The sequence below is a fragment of the Hyla sarda genome, chromosome 3, assembly GCF_029499605.1.
Source record: "Hyla sarda isolate aHylSar1 chromosome 3, aHylSar1.hap1, whole genome shotgun sequence".
Taxonomy (NCBI): domain Eukaryota; kingdom Metazoa; phylum Chordata; class Amphibia; order Anura; family Hylidae; genus Hyla; species Hyla sarda.
In genome coordinates this window covers 656,216-677,427 of record NC_079191.1, presented here as the reverse complement: position 1 = coordinate 677,427, position 21,212 = coordinate 656,216, and positions in this window count along the sequence as shown.

Here is a 21,212-nt window from a genome sequence, read left to right as displayed (position 1 = left end):
TGTAGTGTTATTGTGTATAGTGTGAGGTTGTGTATGTGTAGTGTTATTGTGTATAGTGTGAGGTTGTGTATGTGCTGTATATGATCACTGTAGTGTTATTGTGTATAATGTGAGGTTGTGTATGTGCTGTATATGATCCCTGTAGTGTTATTGTGTATAGTGTGAGGTTGTGTATGTGCAGTATATGATCCCTGTAGTGTTATTGTGTATAGTGTGAGGTTGTGTATGTGTAGAGTTATTGTGTATAGTGTGAGGTTGTGTATGTGCTGTATATGATCACTGTAGTGTTATTGTGTATAGTGTGAGGTTGTGTATGTGCTGTATATGATCCCTGTAGTGTTATTGTGTATAGTGTGAGGTTGTGTATGTGCTGTATATGATTCCTGTAGTGTTATTATGTATAGTGTGAGGTTGTGTATGTGCTGTATATGATCACTGTAGTGTTATTGTGTATAGTGTGAGGTTGTGTATGTGCAGTATATGATCACTGCAGTGTTATTGTGTATAGTGTGAGGTTGTGTATGTGCTGTATATGATCCCTGTAGTGTTATTGTGTATAGTGTGAGGTTGTGTATGTGCTGTATATGATCACTGTAGTGTTATTGTGTATAGTGTGAGGTTGTGTATGTGCTGTATATGATCACTGTAGAGTTATTGTGTATAGTGTGAGGTTGTGTATGTGTAGTATATGATCACTGTAGTGTTATTGTGTATAGTGTGAGGTTGTGTATGTGTAGTGTTATTGTGTATAGTGTGAGGTTGTGTATGTGCTGTATATGATCACTGTAGTGTTATTGTGTATAGTGTGAGGTTGTGTATGTGCTGTATATGATCACTGTAGTGTTATTGTGTATTGTGTGAGGTTGTGTATGTGCTGTATATGATCACTGTAGTGTTATTGTGTATAGTGTGAGGTTGTGTATGTGCTGTATATGATCCCTGTAATGTTATTGTGTATAGTGTGAGGTTGTGTATGTGCTGTATATGATCACTGTAGTAGTATTGTGTATAGTGTGAGGTTGTGTATGTGTTGTGTTATTGTGTATAGTGTGAGGTTGTGTATGTGCTGTATATGATCACTGTAGAGTTATTGTGTATAGTGTGAGGTTGTGTATGTGTTGTGTTATTGTGTATAATGTGAGGTTGTGTATGTGTAGTGTTATTGTGTATAGTGTGAGGTTGTGTATGTGCTGTATATGATCCCTGTAGTGTTATTGGGTATAGTGCGAGGTTGTGTATGTGCTGTATATGATCACTGTAGTGTTATTGTGTATAGTGTGAGGTTGTGTATGTGCTGTGTATGATCACTGTAGTGTTATTGTGTATAGTGTGAGGTTGTGTATGTGCTGTATATGATCACTGTAGTGTTATTGTGTATTGTGTGAGGTTGTGTATGTGCTGTATATGATCACTGTAGTGTTATTGTGTATAGTGTGAGGTTGTGTATGTGCTGTATATGATCCCTGTAATGTTATTGTGTATAGTGTGAGGTTGTGTATGTGCTGTATATGATCACTGTAGTAGTATTGTGTATAGTGTGAGGTTGTGTATGTGTTGTGTTATTGTGTATAGTGTGAGGTTGTGTATGTGCTGTATATGATCACTGTAGAGTTATTGTGTATAGTGTGAGGTTGTGTATGTGTTGTGTTATTGTGTATAATGTGAGGTTGTGTATGTGTAGTGTTATTGTGTATAGTGTGAGGTTGTGTATGTGCTGTATATGATCCCTGTAGTGTTATTGTGTATAGTGTGAGGTTGTGTATGTGCCGTATATGATCACTGTAGTGTTATTGTGTATAGTGTGAGGTTGTGTATGTGCTGTATATGATCACTATAGTGTTATTGTGTATAGTGTGAGGTTGTGTATGTGTTGTATATGATCACTGTAGTGTTATTGTGTATAGTGTGAGGTTGTGTATGTGCTGTATATGATCCCTGTAGTGTTATTGTGTATAGTGTAATGATGTGTATGTGTTGTGTTATTGTGTATAGTGTGAGATTGTGTATGTGTAGTGTTATTTTGTATAGTGTGAGGATGTGTATGTGTTGTGTTATTGTGTATAGTGTGAGATTGTGTATGTGTAGTGTTATTTTGCATAGTGTGAGGTTGTGTATGTGTTGTGTTATTGTGTATAGTGTGAGGTTGTGTATGTGTTGTATATGATCATTGTAGAGTTATTGTGTATAGTGTAAGGTTGTGTATGTGTTGTGTTATTGTGTATAGTGTGAGGTTGTGTATGTGTTGTGTTATTGTGTATAATGTGAGGTTGTGTATGTGTAGTGTTATTGTGTATAGTGTGAGGTTGTGTATGTGTTGTATATGATCACTGTAGAGTTATTGTGTATAGTGTGAGGTTGTGTATGTGTTGTGTTATTGTGTATAATGTGAGGTTCTGTATGTATTGTGTTATTGTGTATAATGTGAGGTTGTGTATGTGTAGTGTTATTGTGTATAGTGTGAGGTTGTGTATGTGCTGTATATGATCGCTGTAGATTTATTGTGTATAGTGTGAGGTTGTGTATGTGTAGTGTTATTGTGTATAGTGTGAGGTTTTGTATGTGTAGTGTTATTGTGTATAGTGTGAGGATGTGTATGTGCTGTATATGATCACTGTAGTGTTATTGTGTATAGTGTGAGGTTGTGTATGTGTAGTATATGATTCCGGTAGTGTTATTGTGTATAGTGTGAGGTTGTGTATGTGCTGTATATGATCACTGTAGTGGTATTGTGTATAGTGTGAGGTTGTGTATGTGCAGTATATGATCACTGCAGTGTTATTGTGTATAGTGTGAGGTTGTGTATGTGCTGTATATGATCCCTGTAGTGTTATTGTGTATAGTGTGAGGTTGTGACTGTGCTGTATATGATCACTGTAGTGTTATTGTGTATAGTGTGAGGTTGTGTATGTGTTGTGTTATTGTGTATAGTGTGAGGTTGTGTATGTGTTGTGTTATTGTGTATAGTGTGAGGTTGTGTATGTGCTGTATATGATCACTGTAGAGTTATTGTGTATAGTGTGAGGTTGTGTATGTGCAGTATATGATCACTGTAGTGTTATTGGGTATAGTGTGAGGTTGTGTATGTTCTGTATATGATCACTGTAGTGTTATTGTGTATAGTGTGAGGTTGTGCATGTGCTGTATATGATCACTGTAGTGGTATTGTGTATAGTGTGAGGTTGTGTATGTGCTGTATATGATCCCTGTAGTGTTATTGTGTATAGTGTGAGGTTGTGCATGTGCTGTATATGATCACTGTAGTGGTATTGTGTATAGTGTGAGGTTGTGTATGTGTTGTGTTATTGTGTATAGTGTGAGGTTGTGTATGTGCTGTATATGATCACTGTAGTTTTATTGTGTATAGTGCGAGGTTGTGTATGTGCTGTATATGATCACTGTAGTGTTATTGTGTATAGTGCGAGGTTGTGTATGTGTTGTGTTATTGTGTATAGTGTGAGGTTGTGTATGTGCTGTATATGATCACTGTAGAGTTATTGTGTATAGTGTGAGGTTGTGTATGTGTAGTGTTATTGTGTATAGTGTGAGGTTGTGTATGTGCTGTATATGATCCCTGTAGTGTTATTGTGTATAATGTGAGGTTGTGTATGTGTAGAGTTATTGTGTATAGGGTGAGGTTGTGTATGTGTAGTGTTATTGTGTATAGTGTGAGGTTGTGTATGTGTTGTGTTATTGTGTATAGTGTGAGGTTGTGTATGTGCTGTATATGATCACTGTAGTGGTATTGTGTATAGTGTGAGGTTGTGTATGTGCTGTATATGATCCCTGTAGTGTTATTGTGTATAATGTGAGGTTGTGTATGTGTAGTGTTATTGTGTATATTGTGAGGTTGTGTATGTGTAGAGTTATTGTGTATAATGTGAGGTTGTGTATGTGTAGTGTTATTGTGTATAGGGTGAGGTTGTGTATGTGTAGTGTTATTGTGTATAGGGTGAGGTTGTGTATGTGTAGTGTTATTGTGTATAGGGTGAGGTTGTGTATGTGTAGTGTTATTGTGTATAGTGTGAGGTTGTGTATGTGTAGTGTTATTGTGTATAGCGTGAGGTTGTGTATGTGTTGTGTTATTGTGTATAGTGTGAGGTTGTGTATGTGCTGTATATGATGTAGTGTTATTGTGTATAGTGTGAGGTTGTGTATCTGCTGTCATTCTGATGTGTGATCTCCCATCTAGCAGAACAATGATGGTCGCCCGTCCTGCGGTATTGATGTGTCGTTGTATATATACATTATTCCTGTTGCTCACGTTTATTGATGGAAGACATGTGATGGATGCCGCCTGCAGATTAGAGCTGATCGGAGATCTGCAGCACATCGCACAGCCTGCAGACCTGATACTTGGAGGAATCATCCAGCTTTATACTTATTCTTTGCATAATTATATCTTTACATTTAGAGACAACTATGAAGTTCTTTCCTGTATCCAGTAAGTCTGATGATCATTGACTCATAGAGATAAGCTGAGGATCTACCTGATAGTAATGTAGTTAACTCCTTAATGACGCAGGACATATATTTACGTCCTGCGCCGGCTCCTGCGATATATATCGTGGGATCACACAGTGACCCTGCGTCATATCGGGTCAGACCCGGCGGCGATCAAAAGCAGGGACCCGCGGCTAATACCGACATCACCCGGTATTAACCCTTCAGACGCGTAGATCAAAGATGACCACCGCGTCTGAAGTGAAACGGAAAGCATCCCGGCAGCTAAGTCGGTCTTTTCAGGACTCCCGCAGTGAAATCGCGGCGTCCTGAACAGCTTGCAGGACACCAGGAGGATCCCTACCTACCTGCCTCCTGCGTGCCCGATCGTCGAATGACTGCTCCGTGCCCGAGATCCAGGCAGGATCAGTAAAGCGTCGATAACACTGATCAATGCCATGCTATTACATGGCAGTGAACAGTGTAAAAGATCAGTGTATACAATGTTATAGTCCCCTATGAAAATAAAGTGTTAATAAATGTGATTTAACCCCTTCCCTAATAAAAGTCAGAATCAGCCCCCTTTTCCCTTAAAAAAGAAAAAAATATGTATATAAAAATATAAACGTATGTGGTATCGCAGCGTGCATAAATGTCCAAACTATAAAAATATATTGTTAATTAAAGTGCACGGTCAATGGTGTACACATAAAAAAAAATCCAAAATAGTGTATTTTTGGTCCCTTTTTATACCATTAACCCGTATAGGACCCAGGGCGTATGGATACGCCTTCTGTACCTGGGTCTAAAGGACCCAGGGCGTACAGGTACGCCTGTGGAAATTCCGGTCTCCGCCACGTATCGGGCGGGGACCGGACCGGGGTAACTGCTGATATCGATCAGCAGGCACCCCTCGCAAATGCCCAGGGGGGGTCATCAGACCCCCCCATGTCGGCCGTCGGCGCACATCGCAAGTGAATTCACACTTGTGATTTGCGCCTATTCCGGGTCATGAGGGTCTATAGTGACCCGGAATATAAGGGGGATCGCGGTTGTCCATGACACCTACGATCCCCCTGAAGGAATAGGAGTGAGGTGACAGGTTTGCCATCCCTGGTATTGGTCGTCAAAAGCGAAGACCAATAGCAGATCGGGAGCGGGGGGCTAACTTTCGTTTCCCCGTTCGGCCCACCCACAATAGGCGGGGCAGGACGGGGAAACTGAAGAGAATCGGGTGCCGAAGTCCACTTACCCGTCGGTGGAGGCTGCAGATTGTGATCGGCTGCAGTGATTGGCACGGGCGGCATGTCGTGCGGCTGGCTCCCTGAATCCGACTTAATTCAGGGAGTTGCCCAGCAACATCTAGAGGGCTACAGTTTGAGACCACTTTACAGTGGTCTCTACACTGTAGCCCTCCAGATGTTGCAAAACTACAACTCCCAGCATGCCTAGACAGCTGTTTGGGCATGCTTGAATTAGCAGTTTTGCAACAGCTGGAGGTCTACAGTTTAGAGACCACTGCACAGTGATCTCTACACTGTGGCTCTCTAGATTTTGCAAAACTACAACTCCTAGCATGCCCACACAGCTGTTTGCTGTCTTGGCGTGCTGGGATTAGTAGTTTTGCAACATCTGGAGGTCCACAGTTTGGAGATCACTGTGCAGTGGTCTCTAACTGTAGCCCTCCAGATGTTGCAAAACTGCAAATTCCAGCATGCCCAAACAGCTGTCTCGGCATGCTGGAAGTTGTTGTTCCGTACCTCCAGCTGTTGCATAACTACATCTCCCAGCATGCCCTTCGGCGATCAGTACATGCTGGGAGTTGTAATTTTGAAACAGCTGGAGGCACACTGGTTGGAAAATACTGAGTTAGGTAACCGAACCTAACTGAAGGTTTTCCAACCAGTGTGCCTCCAGCTGTTGGAAAACTACAACTCCCAGCATGCACGGTCTGTCAGTACATGCTGGGAGTTGGAGTTTTGAAACAGCTGGAGGTTTGCCCCCCCCATGTGAATGTACAGGGTACATTCACACGGGCAGGTTTACAGTAAGTGTCCTGCTTCAAGTATGAGCTGCGGCAAATTTTTCGACGCGGCACAAATTTCTAGCGGGAAGCTCACTGTAAACCTCCACCAGTGAGAATGTACCCTAAAAACACTACACTACACTACCACATAATAAAGGGTAAAACACTACATATACACCCCCTTACACTGCCCCCCCCCCCACAATAAAAATTAAAAACTTATTGTACAACAGTGTTTCCAAAACGGAGCCTCCAGCTGTTAAAAAACAACAACTCCCAGCATTTCCAGACAGCCACTGACTGTCCAGGCATGCTGGGAGTTTAGCAACAGCTGGAGGCACCCTGTTTGGTAATCACTGGTGTAGAATACCCCTATGTCCACCCCTATGCAATTCCTAATTTATTCCTCAAATGCGAATGGCGCTCTCTCACTTCGGAGCCCTGTCGCATTTCAAAGAAACAGTTTAGGGCCACATATGGGGTATTTCCGTACTCGGGAGAAATTGCACTACAAATTTTTTGGGGCTTTTTCTTCTTTTACCCCTTATGTAAAGGAAAAGTTGGGGGCTACACCAGCTTGTTAGTGTAAAAAAATAAAAAAATTTACACTAACATGCTGGTGTTGCCCCATACTTTTTATTTCCACAAGTGCTAAAAGGAAATACCCCATATGTGGGCGCAAAATTCTCTGCGAGCGCACAACAAGGCTCAGGAGTGAGAGCGCACTATGTACATTTGAGGCCTAAATTGGTGATTTGCACAGGGGTGGCTGATTTTACAGCGGTTCTGACATAAACACAAAAAAATAAATACCCACATATGACCCCATTTTGGAAACTACACCCCTCATGGAAGGTAACAAGGGGTATAGTGAGCCTTAACACCCCACAGGTGTTTAATGAAAATTCTTCAAAGTTGGATGGAAAAATGAGAAAACAAAATGTTTTCACTAAAATGCTGGTGTTACCCTCAATTATTCATTTTCACAAGGGAAAATAATAAAAAAAAGCCTCCCAAAATGTGTAACCTCATTTCTTCTGAGTAAGAACATACTCCATATGTGGATGTAAAGTGCTCTGCGGGTTCACTACAATGCTCAGGAGAGAAGGAGCGCCATTGGGATTTTGAAGAGAAAATTTGTCCGGAATTGAAGGCCACGTGTGTTTACAAAGCCCCCATAGTGCAAGAACAATGGACCCCCCCACATGTGACCCCATTTTGGAAACTACACCCCTCATGTAATCTACTAAGAGGTACTGTGAGCATTTATGCCCCACAGGTGTCTGACAGATTTTTGGAACAGTAGTCCGTGAAAATGAAACATTAAATTTTTCATTTGCACAGCCCGCTGTTCCAAGGATCTGTCAAACGCCAGTGGGGTGTAAATACTCACTGCACCTCTTATTAAATTCTGTAAGGGGTGTAGTTTCCAAAATGGGGTCACATGAGGGGGGGGTCCACTTTTCTGGCATGACGGGGGGCTTTGTAAACGCACATTGCCTCTTACTTCTATTCCAACCAAATTCTCTCTCCAAAAGCTCAATGGTGCTCCTCCTCTTCTGAGCATTGTAGTACGGCAGCAGAGCACTTGACATCCACACATTGGGTATTTCAATACTCAGGAAAAGATGACCCCCAAAATTTGTAACCCCATCTCTTCTGTGTATGGAAGAACCCCATGTGTGGACGTCAAGTGCACTGCGGGCGCACTACAATGCTCAGAAGAGAAGGAGTCACATTTGGCTTTTGAAAAGCGAATTTTGCTGAAATGGTTTTTGGAGGGCATGTCGCATTTTGGAAGCCCCTATGGTGCCAGAACAGCAAAAAAAAGCACATGGCATATTATTTAGGAAATTACAACCCTATGCAACAAGGGGTACAGTGAGCCTTAATACTTCACAGGTGTTTGACGACTTTTTGTTAAAGTCAGATGTGTAAATGAAAAAAAAACATTTTTCACTATAATGCTGGTTTTCTAAATTTTACATTTTTACAAGGGGTAATAGGAAAAAATGACCCCCAAAATTTGAAACCTAAATTCTTCTATTACCCCTTGTAAAAATGTAAAATTTGGGGAAAAAATGCATTTTAGTGAAAAATGTTTTTTCATTTACACACCTGACTTTAACAAAAAGTCATCAAACACCTGTGAGGTATTAAGACTCACTGTACCCCTTGTTGTGTGCCTTGAGGGTTGTAGTTTCCAAAATATTATCCCATGTGTTTTTTTTTTGTTTTTTTTTTGTGGTTCTGGCAGCATAGGGGCTTCCTAAATGGGACATGCCCTCCAAAAACCTTTCCAAAAACCAAATGTGGCCTCTTCTCTTCTGAGCATTGTAGTGCGCCCGCAGTGCACTTGACGTCCACACATGGGGTATTTCCATACTCAGAAGAGATGGGGTTACAAATTTTGGGGGGAATTTTGTCCTATTATCCCTTTTAAAATGTTTAAATTTGTGGGAAAACCAGCATTTTAGTGAAAAAAATAATAATTTACACATCCAACTTTAACAAAAAGTCATCAAACACCTGTGGGGTGTTAAGGCTCACTGGACCCCTTGTGACGTGCCTTGAGGGGTGTAGTTTCCAAAATAGTATGCCGTGTGTTTATGTTCTGGCAACATAGGGGCTTCCTAAATGTGACATGCCCCCCCCCCCAAAAAAAAACATTTCAGAAAAACTCACTCTCCAAAATCCCACTGTCGCTCCTTAGCTTCTGAGCCCTCTACTGCGCCCGCCGAACACTTGATATACACATATGAGGTATTTTCTTACTCAAGAGAAATTGGTTTACACATTTTAGGAAGATTTCTCTCCTTTTACCCCTTGTTAAAGTTCAATAACTGGGTCTACAAGAACATGTGAGTGTAAAAAATGAAGATTTAGAATTTTCTCCTTCAAATTGATGCTATTACTGTGAAACACCTAAAGGGTTAACAAACCTTTTGAATGTCATTAAAATACTTTCAAGGGTGCAGTTTTTATAATGGTTTCATTTGTGGGGTATTTCTAATATGAAAGCTTTTCAAATCCACTTCAAAGCTGAACTGGTCCCTGAAAAATTTTGATTATGAAAATGTTGTGAAAAAAATTGGAAAATTTCTGCTACACTTTGAAGCCCTCTGATGTCTTCCAAAAGTAAAAACATCTCAACTTTATAATGCAAACATAAAGTAGACATATTGTATATGTGAATCAATATATAATTTATTTGGAATATTTATTTTCCTTATTAGCGGAGAACTTCAAAGTAAAAAAAAAAGCTAAATGTATAATTTTTTCATCAAATTTTGGAATTTTTCAACAAGAAAACATGCAAGTATTGATAAGATTTTACCACTAACATAAAGTAGAATATGTCACGAAAAAACAATCTTGGAATCAGATTGAAAGGTAAAAGCATCTCAGAGTTATTAATGCTTAACCTCTTCAGGACATAGGGCGTATGGATACGCCCTGCATCCCGAGTCCTTAAGGACCGAGGGCGTATCCATACGCCCGTGGGAATTCCGGTCCCCACCGCTAGCCGGTTGGGGACCGGAGCCGGATGCCTGCTGAAATCGTTCAGCAGGCATCCCGGCATATCGCCCAGGGGGGTCATTATGCCCCCCCATGTCGGCGACTGAATTGTCCAGCGATCTGCGGCGATTCCGGGTCAATCGGGTCTCCAGTGACCCGGTGACCCGGAATTACTGGCTGTTCGGGGCCGTCTCTGACTGGTGCCACCTCATGATCGCCCTGATTCGTTGGCCGGATTACCGGCCGACCAATCAGGGCGCCTGCTGCGGGTGTCACTCCCGCACCCGCTCCGCCCCTCTTCCGGAGGACGTGAGTGGGTGCGGGACGTGCACCCCAGGTGCTGGGGACCCCGATCCCCGGCGTCAATGTTGGGATCAGAGCCCCAGGAGCAGCGGCGGCGGCGACGAGGGACTGACCTCATGCGGCTGGATCGTCGAAGGTGAGTGACAGCCTCCTGCTGTTGCTTAGCAACAGCTCCCAGCATGCAAAAAGGGCATGCTGGGAGCTGTAGTTATGCAACAGCAGGAGGCAGACCACCACAACTCCCAGCATTCCCTTATGGGCATGCTGGGACTTATGGTTTTGCAACAGCTAGAGGCACATTTTTTCTATGGAAAAGTGTACCTTCAGCTGTTGTGTAACTACAACTCCCAGCTTGCACAAACAGCTAAAGTGCATGCTGGGATTTGTAGTGGTGCAACTGCTGGTTGCATAACTACAACTCCCAGCATGCCCGTTGGCTGTCGGTGACTGCTGAGAGTTGTAGTTTTGCAACAGCTGAAGGCACACTGGTTTTTGTTTTTTTACCTAACTCAGTGTTTCACGACCGGTGTGCCTCCAGCTGTTGCAAACTCCAACTCTCAGCAGTCAATGTACACCATCCACCGTACATGCTGGGAGTTGTAGTTTTGCAACAGCTGGAGGCACACTGGTTGTGAAACACTGAGTTAGGTCACAAACTCAGTGATACATAACCAGTGTGCCTACAGTTGTTGCAAAACTACAACTCTCAGCAGTCACCGACAGCCAACGGGCATGCTGGGAGTTGTAGTTATGCAACAGCTGGATGTCCCCCCCCCCCCAATGTGAACGTACAGGGTACACTCACATGGGCGGAGGATTACAGTAAGTATCCGGCTGCAAGTTTGAGCTGCCGCAAACTTTCTGCTGCAGCTCAAACTGCCAGCGAGAAGCTACCGTGAGCCCCCGCCCGTGCGACTGTACCCTAAAAACACTACACTACACTAACACAAAATAAAATAAAAAGTAAAAAACACTACATATACACATACCCCTACACAGCCCCCCTCCCCTCCCCAATAAAAATGAAAAACGTCTGGTACACCACTGTTTCCAGAACAGAGCCTCCAGCTAAACAACAACTCCCAGTATTGTCGGACAGCCGTTGACTGTCCAGGCATGCTGGGAGTTTTGCAACAGCTGGAGGCACCCTGTTTGGGAATCACTGGCGTAGAATACCCCTATGTCCACCCCTATGCAAGTCCCTAATTTAGGCCTCAAATGCGCATGGCGCTCTCACTTTGGAGCCCTGTCGTATTTCAAGGCAACAGTTTAGGGTCACATATGGGGTATCGCCGTACTCGGGAGAAATTGTGTTACAAATTTTGGGGGGTATATTCTGCTTTTACCCTTTTTAAAAATGTTAAATTTTTGGGAAAACAAGCATTTTAGGTTAAAAAAATTTTTTTTTTTTTTACATATGCAAAAGTCGTGAAACACCTGTGGGGTATAAAAGTTCACTTAACCCCTTGTTACGTTCCCCGAGGGGTCTAGTTTCCAAAATGGTGTGCCATGTGTTTTTTTTTTTTTTTGCTGTCCTGGCACCATAGGGGCTTCCTAAATGCGGCATGCCCCCAGAGCAAAATTTGCTTTCAAAAAGCCAAATGTGACTCCTTCTCTTCCGAGACCTGTAGTGCGCCAGCAGAGCACTTTTCACCCCCATATGGGGTGTTTTCTGAATCGGGAGAAATTGGGCTTCAAATTTTTAGGGGTAATTTCTGCTATTACCCTTTTTAAAAATAAATTTTTTTTGGGAAAACAAGCATTTTAGGTAAAAATTATTATTATTTTTTTTTACATTTGCAAAAGTCGTGAAACACGTGTGGGGTATTAAGGTTCACTTTATCCCATGTTACATTCCCCGAGGGGCACCATAAGGGCTTCCTAAATGCAACATGCCCCCCAAAAACCATTTCAGAAAAACGTACTCTCCAAAATCCCCTTGTCGCTCCTTCCATTCTGAGCCCTCTACTGCACCCGCCAAACACTTTACATAGACATATGAGGTATGTCCTTACTCGAGAGAAATTGGGCTACAAAAACAAGCAAAAATGTTGTCCTTTTACCCCTTGTAAAAATTCAAAAATTGGGTCTACAAGAACATGTGAGTGTAAAAAATGAAGATTGTGAATTTTCTCCTTCACTTTGCTGCTATTCGTGTGAAACACCTAAAGGGTTAAAACGTTGACTGAAAGTCATTTTGAATACTTTGGGGGGTGTAGTTTTTATAATGGGGTCATTTATGGGGTATTTCTAATATGACCCTTCAAATCCACTTCAAACCTGAACTGGTCATTGAAAAATACTCAGTTTGAAAATTTTGTGAAAAATCGGAAAATTGCTGCTGAACGTTGAAGCCCTCTGGTGTCTTCCAAAAGTAAAAACTCATCAATTTTATGATGCAGACATAAAGTAGACATATTGTATATGTGAACCAAAAAAAAATTTATTCGTAATATCCATTTTCCTTACAAGCAGAAAGCTTCAAAGTTAGAAAAATGCTAAATTTTTAAATTTTTCATCAAATTTACGGATTTTTCACCAAGAAAGGATGCAAGTATCGACAAAAATTTACCACTAAGTTAAAGTAGAATATGTCACGAAAAAACATTCTCGGAATCAGAATGATAACAAAAAGCATTCCAGAGTTATTAATGTTTAAAGTGATGGTGGTCAGATGTGCAAAAAACGGTCCTTAAGGCCAAAATGGGCTCCGTCCTGAAGGGGTTAAAGGGGTGCTCTGGTGAAAAACCTTTTTTTTTTTTTTAAATCAACTGGTACCAGAAAGTTAAACAGATTTGTAAATTACTTCTATTAAAAAATCTTAATCCTTCCTGTACTTATTAGCTGCTGAATACTACAGTGGAAATTATTTTCCGTTTGAAACACAGAGCTCTCTGCTGACATCATGAGCACAGTGATCTCTGCTGACATCTCTGTCCATTTTTAGGAACTGTCCAGGGTAAAAGGAAATCCCCATATCAAACATATGCAGTTTTAGACAGTTCCTAAAATGGACAGAGATGTCAGCAGAGAGCACTGTGCTCGTGATGTCAGCAGAGAACTCTGTGTTCCAAAAAGAAAAGAATTTCCGCTGTAGTATTCAGCAGCTAATCAGTACAGGAATGATTAAGATTTTTTAATAGAAGTAATTTACAAATCTGTTTAACTTTCTGGCACCAGTTGATTAAAAAGAAAACATTTTTTTCACTTGAGTACCCCTTTAACCCCTTAACCCCTTGGGGACGGAGCCCATTATGACCCTAAGGACGGGAGCATTTTTTGCAAATCTGACCACTGTCACTTTAAGCATTAATAACTCTGGGATGCTTTTACTTATAAATTTGATTCCGAGATAGTTTTTTTGTGACATATTCTACTTTATGTTAGTGGTAAATTTTCGGCGATACTTGCATCCTTTCTTGGTGAAAAATGTGAAAATTTCATGAAAAATTTGAAAATTTAGCATTTTTCGAACTTTGAAGCTCTCTGCTTATAAGGAATATGGATATTCCAAATAAATTATATATTGATTAACATATACAATATGTCTACTTTATGTTTGCATCATAAAATTGATGAGCTTTTACTTTTGGAAGACACCAGAGGGCTTCAAAGTTCAGCAACAATTTTCCAATTTTTCGCAAAATTTTCAAAATCGGAATTTTTCAGGGACCAGTTCAGGTTTGATGTGGATTTGAAGGGTCTTCTGGTTAGAAATACCCGATAAATGACCCCATTATAAAAACTGCACCCCTCAAAGTATTCAAGATGACATTCAGTAAGGGTGTTAACCCTTTAGGTGTTTCACAGGAATAGCAGCAAAGTGAAGGAGAAAATTCAAAATCTTCATTTTTTACACTGGCATGTTCTTGTAGACCCAGTTATTGAATTTTTACAAGGGGTAAAAGGAAAAAAATCCTCTCAAAATGTGTAACCCAATTTCTCTCGAGTAAGAAAATACCTCATATGTGTATGTCAAGTGTTCGACGGGCGCAGTAGAGGGCTCAGAAGGGAAGGAGCAACAATGGGATTTAGGAGAGTGAGTTTTTCTGAAATGGTTTTTGGGGGGCATGTCGCATTTAGGAAGCCCCTATGGTGCCAGGACAGCAAAAAACCCCACATCGCACACTATTATGGAAACGACACCCCTCAAGGAACGTAACAAGGGGTACAGTGAGCATTTACACCCCACTGGTGTTTGACAGATCTTTGGAACAGTGGGCTGTGCAAACAAAAAAATTTAATTTTTCATTTTCACGTACCACTGTCCCAAAAATCTGTCAGACCCCTGTGGGGCGTAAATGCTCACTGCACCCCTTATTACATTCCGTGAGGGGTGTAGTTTCCAAAATGGGGTCACATGTGGGTATTTATTTTTTTGCATTAATGTCAGAACCGCTGTAAAATCAGCCACCCCTGTGCAAATCACCAATTTCGGCCTCAAATGTACATGGTGCACTCTCACTCCAGAGCCTTGTTATGCGCCCGCAGAGCATTTCACGCCCACATATGGGGTATTTCCGTACTCAGGAGAAATTGCGTTACAAATTTTGGGGGTCTTTTTTTCTTTTACCTCTTGTGAAAATAAAAAGTAAAGGGCAACACCAGCATGTTAGTGTAAAACAATTTTTTTTTTTACACTAACAGGCTGGTGTAGACCCCAACTTTTCCTTTTCATAAGGGGTAAAAGGAGAAAAAGCCTCCCAAAATTTGTAACGCAATTTCTCCCGAGTACGGAAATACCCCATATGTGGCCCTAAACTGTTTCCTTGAAATACGACAGGGCTCCAAAGTGAGAGAGCACCATGCGCATTTGAGGACTAAATTAGGGATTGCATAGGGGTGGACATAGGGGTATTCTACGCCAGTGATTCCCAAACAGGGTGCCTCCAGCTGTTGCTAAACTCCCAGCATGCCTGGACAATCAGTGGCTGTCCGGAAATGCTGGGAGTTGTAGTTTTGCAACAGCTGGAGGCTCCGTTTTGGAAACACAGCTGTACAATACGTTTTTCATTTTTATTGGGGGGGGGGACAGTGTAAGGGGGTGTTTATGTAGTGTTTTACTCTTTATTATGTGTTAGTGTAGTGTAGTGTAGTGTTTTTAGGGTACATTCACACTGGCGGGTTACGGTGAGTTTCCCGCTAGGAATTTGCGCTGCTGCGAAAAATTTGCCACAGCTCATACTTGAAGCAGGAAACTTGCTGTAAACCCTCCCGTGTGAATGTACCCTGTACGTTCACATGGGGGGGGGGACAAACCTCCAGCTGTTTCAAAACTACAACTCCCAGCATGCACGGTCTGTCAGTACATGCTGGGAGTTGTAGTTTTGCAACAGCTGGAGGCACACTGGTTGGAAAACCTTCAGTTAGGTTCTGTTACCTAATTCAGTATTTTCCAACCAATGAGCCTCCAGCTGTGTTAAAATGATACCCATGATTACATACTTTTATATTATTTTTGCGCTTAAAAAAAATCACAAACTTTTTAACCAAATTAGTACGTTTATAATCCCTTTATTTTGATGACCTCTAACTTTTTTATTTTTCCGTATAAGCGGCGGTATGGGGGCTCATTTTTTGCGCCATGATCTTTCCTTTTTTTTGATACCACATTTGCATATAAAAAACTTTTAATTAATTTTTTATAATTTTTTTTTTAATAAAATGTATTAAAAAAGTAGGAATTTTGGACTTTTTTTTTTTTTTTTCGTTTACGCCGTTCACCGTACGGGATCATTAACATTTTATTTTAATAGTTCGGACATTTACGCACGCGGCGATACCAAATATGTCTATAAAAAAAAATTTTAACGCTTTTTGGGGGTAAAATTGGAAAAAACGGACGTTTTACTTTTTTATTGGGGAGGGGATTTTTCACTTTTTTTTACTTTTGCTTTTACATTTGTTTACATTTTTTTTTACACTTGAATAGTCCCCATAGGGGACTATTCATAGCAATACCATGATTGCTAATACTGATCTTTTCTATGTATAGGACATAGAACAGATCAGTGTTATCGGCGATCTTCTGCTCTGTTCTGCTCGATCACAGACCAGAGCAGGAGACGCCTGGAGCCGGACAGAGGAAGGAGAGGGGACCTCCGTGCGGCGTTATGAATGATCGGATCCCCGCAGCAGCGCTGCTGGCGATCCGATCATTCATTCAAATCGCGCACTGCCACAGATGCCGGGATCTGTATTGATCCCAGCACCTGAGGGGTTAATGGCGGACGTCCGCGAGATCGCGGGCGTCGGCCATTGCCGGCGGGTCCCTGGCTGTAATGAGCAGCCGGGATCAGCCGCGCATGACACGGGCATCGCTCCGATGCCCGCGGTTATGCACAGGACGTAAATACGTCCTGGTGCGTTAAGTACCACCTCACCAGGACGTACATTTACGTCCTGCGTCCTTAAGGGGTTAAAGTGGTCAGATGTGCAAAAAATGGCCGGGTTCTACAGTGAAAATTGGCTGGGTCCTTAAGGGGTTAAAAAAATTAATAAAATGTGATCAAAAAGTCCAATCAAAACAAAAATGGTAGTGATAAAAACTTCTGATTGCAGCGCAAAAAATTAGCCCTGATACATCCCCATATGCGGAAAAATAAAAAGTTATAGGGGTAAGAAGAGGACATTTTGAAACGTATACATTTTCCTGCATGTAGTTAGGATCTTTTCCAGAAGTACGACAATATTAAACCTACATGACAGAACAATAATTTGTCATTTTAACCAAAAAATGCTCTGTGTAGAAACGGAAGTCCCAAAAATTTAGAAAACTGTGTTTTTTCTTCAATTTTGTCGCACAATGATCTTTTTTTTCTATTTCGCCATGGATTTTTGGGTAAAATTACTAATGCCACTGCAAAGTAGAATTAGAGGCGCAAAAAATAAGCCATAACATGGATTTTTAGGTGGGAACATGAAAGGGATATGGTTTTTTAATAGTAAGGAGGAAAAAATGAAAGGGCAAAAACTAAGTCCTTAAGGGACTAAGATAGAGATGAGCAAATTTTTTAAAAATTTGATTTGGCCGATTCACCAAATTTTCCGAAAAAATTTGTTTGCGGTGAATCTATATTGAAAACAGCTATATCTGGCCTACATAGAGTCTCAATAGGGGTGTAGAAAACTTTGATTTATTCTAACACGCATATGTGCTGGGGTAGTGAAATAATACTGTTATTCAGAATAACATGAAGATTACCGGCATCGCTTTTAGAATCACTGCTGCAGAGCGTAACAATGACAGAGCCTGGAGGTGGCATCAGTGTGAGGAGACCATATAGTGGCTGAATGACACAGCGTGGAGGTGTTGGCAGCATGAGGAGACCATATAGTGGCTGAATGAAACAGCGTGGAGGTGTTGGCAGCATGAGGAGACCATAGAGTGGCTGAATGACACAGCGTGGAGGTGTTGGCAGCATGAGGAGACCATATAGTGACTGAATGACACAGCGTGGAGGTGTTGACAGCATGAGGAGACCATATAGTGGCTAAATGACACAGCGTGGAGGTGTTGGCAGCATTAGGAGACCATATAGTGGCTGAATGACACAGTGTGTGGGTGTTGACAGCATGAGGGGCCTCACAATCCCTAAGATTAAAAGATACATTTTGAAATTTTAATTTAAGATTTATGGTAGCTAGTGCTACCATAGAAAAATTTAGGCCCAGGCCCAGCAGCATCAGTAAATCATAAATTGGCTGAATGACACAGCCTGGAGGTGGCTGAATCAAGAGGAGACCCTATAGTGGCTGAATGACACAGCCTAGAGGTGGCTGAATCATGAGACTGTATAGTGGCAGAATGGCACAGCCTGGAGGTGGCTGAAGCATGAAGAGACCATTAAAATCTAAAATTTTTAAATGTAAATTTAAGATTTTGAAATTGAAATGGCGGATTGTGAAATTGAAATTTTAACTCCCAAGTTTTAGTGTCCTGGACCCTGCCGTGTGGGTACAAAGGACCAAATTTAACACGGAGTCACATGGCAGCACAATGACAGAGCCATGAGGTGGCATCATTATGAGGAGACCATATAGTGTCTGAATGGCACAGCCTGGAGTTGGCTGAACCATGAGGAGAGACCATATAGTGGCTGAATGGCACAGCCTGGAGTTAGCTGAAGCATGAGGAGACCATATAGTGTCTATATGGCACAGCCTGGAGTTGGTTGAAGCATGAGGAGACCATATACTGTAGTGTCTGAATGGCACAGCCTGGAGGTGGCTGAAGCATGAGAAGAGACCATATAGTAGCTGAATGGCACAGCCTTGAGTTGGCTGAAGCATGAGAAGAGACCATTTAGTGGCTGAATGGCACAGCTTGGAGGTGGTTGAAGCATTAGGAGACCATATTGTCAGGGTCTGGAGTGGTATGCAGGGATGACACAGGTAGTGGATCCTCTATGTCAGTGAGGTGATGGCGTGGGCCGTACCAGGGGAACGGAATCTAAGGGGTTACTGGTTTTCACCAGAGCCCGCCGCAAAGCGGGATGGACTTGCTGCGGCAGGTAACCCCCAGGTCGTTCCACCCAATAGTGACTCAACCTCACTGACTGTCGAGTCAGGCGCGGTACAGAAGGACTAGGCAAAAGGCAAGGTCAGACGTAGCAGAAAGTCAGGGCAGGCAGCAATGGTTCGTAGTCAAGGGCAACGGCAAGGGTCTGGATACACAGGCAAAGGACACACGGGAACTCTTTCACTGGCACAAGGCAACAAGATCCGGCAAGGACAGGAAGGGGAAATGGGTTTTTATAATGTGGAAGTGTTTGGTACTGATTGGGTCAGGCACCAATAATGGTGCACTGGCCCTTTAAATTTCAGAGAGCCGGCACACGCGCCCCCTAGAGAGCGGGGCCACGCGCGCCGGGACAGGACAGCAGGAGGACAGGGCAGGTGAGGTGATTGGGATGAGACCCGTGAGCGGGCACGTCCCGCTACGCGGATCGCATCCCCGCCGGTGATAACAGTGCAGCACTCCTGGTAAGGGGGTCTGACCGAGGCGCTGCATGCAGAAGAACGCCGCGCGCACTCCGGGGAGGAGCAGGGACCTGGAGCGCTTGGCGTAACAGAACCCCCCCCTTTTGTCTCCCCCTCTTTTTGGTGCCCAGGAATCTGCGGACAAGCTCTTTGTCCAAAATGTTGGCCTCAGTTTCCCAGGACCTCTCTTCTAGACCACAATTCTCCCAATCAATTTAAAAAAATCTTTTACCTCGGTCGATCTTGGAGGCGAGGATCTCTTTGACAGAGAAGACTTCAGAGGAGCCAGAAACAGGAGCAGGAACAGTGACCTTGGAAGAATAACGGTTAAGTATAAGAGGTTTGAGAAGAGACACATGGAAAGAGTTAGGAATACGAAGAGAAGGAAGGTGGAGTTTGTAGGAGACAGAATTGATTTGGTGTTTGATCTTCAATGGCCCGAGGTAATGAGGACCCAACTTGTAGCTAGGGACACGAAACCGTATGTATTTGGCAGAGAGCCACACTTTGTCACCAGGGGCAAAGACAGGAGGAGTTCTTCTCTTTTTATCCACATGTCTCTTCATACGAGAAGAGGCCAGTAAGAGCGACTTTTGAGTCTCCTTCCAGATAGCGGAGAAGTCCTGGGTTACTTCATCCACGGCAGGAACTCCAGAAGAAGTGGGAATGGGGAGGGGGGCAGCGGGTGACAGCCAAAAATGGAGATTTGGCGGAAGATTCAGAATTTTTTAAATTGTACGAGAATTCCGCCCAGGGCAGAAGGTCGACCCAATCATCTTGGCTGGAGGAGACAAAATGTCGCAAGTAGTCACCAAGAATCTGGTTCACTCTTTCCACTTGTCCAATCATTGGATTGGGGGTGATAGGAGGAAGAGAAATTTAATTTGATCTTTAATTGATTACAGAGAGCTCTGCAAAATTTTGACACAAATTGAATGTCTCTATCCGAGACGATATGCGCGGGAAGCCCGTGAAGATGAAAAATCTGCAGAAAAAATTGCTTCGCCAACTGTGGCGCAGAAGGAAGGCCAGGAAGCGGGATAAAATGAGCCGTTTTGGAAAAATGTTCAACGACCACCTAGATGACAGTGTTGCCATGGGATAAAGGAAGATCAGTGATGAAGTCCATGGCAATGTGGGACCAAGGTTGTTCAGGCACCGGCAGAGGAAGGAGAAGACCTGCAGGCTTCTGGCGTGGGGTCTTGTCACGTGCACACACTGTACAGGCTCGTACGAAATCGGTCACATCCTTTTCCAGGGAGGACCACCAATAGTGTCTGGCAATCAACTGTATAGATTTTTTGATTCCAGCGTGACCAGCCAGAAGGGAGGAAGGACCCCATTTGAGGATCCGGAGGTGAAGATGTGGAGGAACACACGTTTTTCCTGGAGGGATAGGCACCAGAGAAGCAGGAGCAGAAGAGATCAGACACTCAGGAGGGATGATGTGCTGAGGAAGGGTCTCGGCTTCAGAGGCATCGGTGGTACGAGATAGAGCATCAGCCCTGACATTCTTGTCTGCGGGCCAAAAATGGATTTGAAAGTTGAAACGGGCAAAAAACAACGACCATCTAGCCTGGCGAGGATTTAACCGCTGGGCGGATTGAAGATAAGACACATATTTGTGATCTGTATAGATGGTGATGGGATGAAGGGATCCTTCCAGAAGATGTCTCCACTCCTCAAGTGCCAACTTAATAGCCAATAGTTCATGGTCTCCAATGGAATAGTTTTTTTCAGGAGGAGATAAGGTTTTGGAGAAAAATCCGCAAGTGACATTTTTTCCTCTAGCGGATTTTTGTAGGAGAACAGCTCCGGCTGCAACTGAGGAGGTGTCAACCTCGAGGAAGAAGGGCTTCAGAGGATCTGGTCTGGACAAGACTGGAGCAGAGGAGAAGGCAGCTTTGAGGTGGTTAAAAGCTTCTTCCGCCTGTGGCGGCCA